General features: G+C 64.5%; 1 non-coding gene across 1 annotated transcript; it reads right to left on the reverse strand.

Annotated features, from left to right (window-relative positions):
- Positions 1 to 4,295: 4,295 nt before the first annotated feature.
- Positions 4,296 to 4,414, reverse strand: LOC131871054 (5S ribosomal RNA). The gene has a single exon (XR_009369340.1). It is a non-coding gene; the product is annotated as a 5S ribosomal RNA (ribosomal RNA).
- Positions 4,415 to 4,665: the final 251 nt, after the last annotated feature.

The following is a 4,665-nucleotide window of genomic DNA, read 5'->3' on the forward strand; positions in this document are numbered from 1 at the left end:
GTGTGCTCCAAGGTGCGGCGTGCACGAAGTCCGAGCCCGGTTTGCCCCGGGTGCGCACCTCGCGTGCACCTTCGCCGGGGTGAGCACCTTGGTGTGCAGACCTTGGTTGGGTTGCGCGCCCTGGTGCGCACCAAGGAGCGCTCTGAAGTGTGCTCCAAGGTGCGGCGTGCACGAAGTCGGAGCCCGGTTTGCCCCGGGTGTGCACCTCGGGTGCGCACCTCGCGTGCACCTTCGCTGCGGTGGGCACCTTGGCTGGGTTGCGCGCCTTGGTGGGCACCATGCAGTGCACGAAGTCGGAGCCCGGATTGCCCCGGGCGCGCACCTCCGCCAGGGTGGGCACCTTGGTGCGCACAACTTGCCTGGGCTGCGCACCAGGAAGGGCTCAAGATGGCACCCGCGTTCCGTTTTTTTCACTATCTTTCAGAACGGAAATTTTAAAATCTCGTTTTTTTTTGCCTTTTCTGGAAATTAGTGAAGGCAGCGCATCAAAGGTGCGCAACGCTGGTGCGAACCTGGGAGCGCTCCGATGTGTGCTCCAAGGTGCGGCGTGCACGAAGTCGGACCCCGGTTTGCCCCGGGTGCGCACCTCGCGTGCACCTTGGTGCGCACACCTTGGCTGGGTTGCGCGCCCTGGTGGGCACCATGGTGCGCACCAAGGAGCGCTCCGAAGTGTGCTCCAAGGTGCGGCGTGCACGAAGTCGGAGCCCGGTTTGCCCCGGGTGCGCACCTCGCGTGCACCTTCGCCGCGGTGGGCACCATGGCGTGCACGAAGTCGGAGCCCGGTTTGCCCCGGGTGCGCACCTCGCGTGCACCTTCGCCGGGGTGGGCACCTTGGTGTGCAGACCTTGGCTGGGTTGCGCGCCCTGGTGGGCACCATGGTGCGCACCAAGGAGCGCTCCGAAGTGTGCTCCAAGGTGCGGCCTGCACGAAGTCGGAGCCCGGTTTGCCCCGGGTGTGCACCTCGGGTGGGCACCTTGGTGCGCATGCCTTGCCTGGGCTGCGCACCAGGGCGGGCTCAAGATGGCACCCGCGTTCCTTTTTTTTCACTATCTTTCAAAACGGAAATTTTAAAATCTCATTTTTTTTTGCCTTTTTCTGGAAATTAGTGAAGGCAGCGCATCAAAGGTGCGCACCTCGCTGCCCACCACGGTGCGCAACGCCGGTGGGCACCCGGGAGTGCTTCGAAGTGTGCTCCAAGGTGCTGCGTGCACGTTGTCGGAGCCCGGTTTGCCCCGGGTGCGCACCTCGCGTGCACCTTCGTCGGGGTGGGCACCTTGGCTGGGTTTGCCCCGGCTGCGCTCCGAAGCGGGGTTATTGGAGCGCCGCCTCTTTTTTTGTCGGAGCGTTTGGTGGGGTTTCTCGCATTGGCTCTTCCGAGGCCCGGTTGCCACCCTGGCGCGCACGAAGTCGGAAGTAGGGTTAATTGCCCGGGTGCGCACCTTTGCCAGGGTGGGCACCTTACCTGGGCTGCGCACCAGGGCGGGCTCAAGATGGCACGCGCGTTCCGTTTTTTTCACTATCTTTCAAAACGGAAATTTTAAAATCTCCTTTTTTTTTTGCCTTTTCTGGAAATTAGTGAAGGCAGCGCATCAAAGGTGCGCACCTCGCTGCCCACCTTGGTGTGCTCTGAGGTGCGCACCCGGGAGCGCTACGAAGTGTGCTCCAAGGTGCGGCGTGCACGTTGTCGGAGCCCGGTTTGCCCCGGGTGCGCACCTCGCCTGCACCTTGGCCGGGGTGGGCACCTTGGCTGGGTTTGCCCAGGGTGCGCTCCGAAGCGGGGTTACTGGAGCGCCCCCTCTTTTTTTGTCAGAGCGTTTGGTGGGGTTTCTCGCATTGGCTCTTCCCAGGCCCGGTTGTTGGGTGCGCTCCCACCCTGGCGCGCGCGAAGTTGGAAGTTGGGTTAATTGCCCGGGCGCGCACCTTCGCCAGGGTGGGCACCTTGGTGCGCACACCTTGGCTGGGCTGCGCACCAGGGCGGGCTCAAGATGGCACCAGCATTCCCTTTTTCTCACTATCTTTCAAAACGGAAATTTTAAAATCTCGTTTTTTTTTTGCCTTTTATGGAAATTAGTGAAGGCATCGCATCAAAGGTGCGCACCTCGCTGCCCACCTTGGTGTGCTCCGAGGTGCCCACCACGGTGCGCAACGCCGGTGCGAACCCGGGAGCGCCCCGATGTGTGCTCCAAGGTGCGGCGTGCACGAAGTCGGACCCCGGTTTGCCCCGGGTGCGCACCTCGCGTGCACCTTGGTGCGCACACCTTGGCTGGGTTGCGCGGCCTGGTGGGCACCATGGTGCGCACCAAGGAGCGCTCCGAAGTGTGCTCCAAGGTGCGGCGTGCACGAAGTCGGAGCCCGGTTTGCCCCGGGTACGCACCTCGCGTGCACCTTCGCCGGGGTGGGCACCTCGGCTGGGTTGCGCGCCCTGGTGCGCACCAAGGAGCGCTCCGAAGTGTGCTCCAAGGTGCGGCGTGCACGAAGTCGGAGCCCGGTTTGCCCCGGGTGCGCACCTTCGCCGCGGTGCGCACCATGGCGTGCACGAAGTCGGAGCCCGGTTTGCCCCGGGTGCGCACCTCGCGTGCACCTTCGGCGGGGTTGCGCGCCCTGGTGGGCACCATGGTGCGCACCAAGGAGCGCTCCGAAGTGTGCTCCAAGGTGCGGCGTGCACGAAGTCGGAGCCCGGTTTGCCCCGGGTGCGCACCTCGCGTGCACCTTCGGCGGGGTTGCGCGCCCTGGTGGGCACCATGGTGCGCACCAAGGAGCGCTCCGAAGTGTGCTCCAAGGTGCGGCGTGCACGAAGTCGGAGCCCGGTTTGCCCCGGGTGCGCACCTCGCGTGCACCTTCGCCGCGGTGGGCACCATGGCGTGCACGAAGTCGGAGCCCGGTTTGCCCCGGGTGCGCACCTCGCGTGCACCTTCGCCGGGGTGGGCACCTCGGCTGGGTTGCGCGCCCTGGTGCGCACCAAGGAGCGCTCCGAAGTGTGCTCCAAGGTGCGGCGTGCACGAAGTCGGAGCCCGGTTTGCCCCGGGTGCGCACCTCGCGTGCACCTTCGCCAGGGTGGGCACCTCGGTGCGCACACCTTCTCAATGTTTTCTTGCCTTTTCTCGAAATTGGTGAAGGCAGCGCATCAAAGGTGCGCACCTCGGTGTGCTCCGAGGTGCGAACCCGAGAGCGCTCCGAGGTGCCCACGAAGTCGAAAGTCGGGTTAATTGCATTGTTTTCCCCGGGTGCGCTCCGAGGTGCGCAACATCGGCGCGCACCAAGGAGGGCTCCGAAGTGTGCTCCAAGGTGCGCACGATGGCGTGCACCTCTGGTGCACACGATTCGGAGCTCGGTTTGACCGGGGTGCGCACACCTTGGCTGGGTTGCGCACCTTTTGTGCGCTCCAAGGTGCGCACGAAGTCGGAGCTCGGTTTGCCCCGGGTGCGCACCTTCGCCAGGGTGCGCACCTTGATGCGCACGCCTTGGCTGGGCTGCGCACCTTGGTGGGCGCCATGGTGCGCACCTTTCGTGCGCTCCAAGGTGCGCACGAAGTCGGAGCTCGGTTTGCCCCGGGTGCGCACCTTGGTGGGCGCCATGGTGCACTCCGAGGTGCCCAAGATTGGTGCGCACCAAGGAGCGCTCCGAAGTGCGCTCCAAGGTGCGCGCGAAGTCGAAAGTTGGGTTAATTGTCCGGTTTGCCTCGGGTGCGCACCTTGCGTGCACCTTCGCCAGGGTGGGCGCCTTGGTGCGCACACCTTGGCTGGGCTGCGCACACCTTGGCACCCGCGTTTCCTTCATTTTAAATTTTTTTTTTTTACAATCTCTCAAGTGGGAAATTCTATAATCTCAACTTTTTTTGCCTTTTCAGGAAACTTTTGAATGGAGCGCATCATTGGTGCGCTCCGAAGTGTGCTCCAAAGCTCTCTCCAGCTGCGTGCACCTGCCCCGGCCGCGCACCCGGCCCCGCCCAGCTTCGCTCACCTGTCCCGGGCGTCTGGTGCGGAACCTTAGAGTAAGAAACATCACCGTGCACCTTGGCCAACGTGCGCGACTCGACCGAGCGCGCACTGGCCGAGGTGCACACCGATTTCACCTGGGTGCGCGCGCAGCACCTCGGGCGCACCGGGGTGCGCGCACAACGCCCGGGTTGCACCGTGGCCTGTGTGCTCGGGGCGCCTCGGGTGCGCGCTCGGTGTCGCCCCCGCGCGCGCGGTAGTGCGGGCAGCGCACCCCGGCCCGGCCCGGCCCCGACGAGAACGCAAACGGGCAAAAGGTTTATTCAAATAGCATTGCGACGCCCGGCGAAAAACTAAAAAAGGGTGCAACACCGGGACTTCCCGGGAGGTCACCCATCCCAGTACTACTCCGGCCCAAGCGCGCTTAACTGCGGAGTTCTGATGGGATCTGGTGCACTAATGCTGGTATGATCGCACCCGTTATGAGCTTGTCGCAGTGTGTACTTAGCAAACCGCGACCCACGTGTGAATCCACCCCGGCCACCCACCCCCGTCGAGGTGCACACCCTCCCTCGCGAAGTGCGCCCCGTTCGCCAAGTGTGAGCCCTGCCCGGGTGCGCGCACCTTGCTAGGGCGTCGGGTGTGCACCCGGCCCGGCCTACGTGCGTGCACCTGGAGGGGGCGTCGTGTGCGTGCAGTGTCCCGTCTGCAACGCGGTGCCCACACACCA

Source organism: Cryptomeria japonica, unplaced genomic scaffold (genome assembly GCF_030272615.1).
Source record: "Cryptomeria japonica unplaced genomic scaffold, Sugi_1.0 HiC_scaffold_367, whole genome shotgun sequence".
In the NCBI taxonomy this organism is placed as follows: Eukaryota; Viridiplantae; Streptophyta; class Pinopsida; order Cupressales; family Cupressaceae; genus Cryptomeria; species Cryptomeria japonica.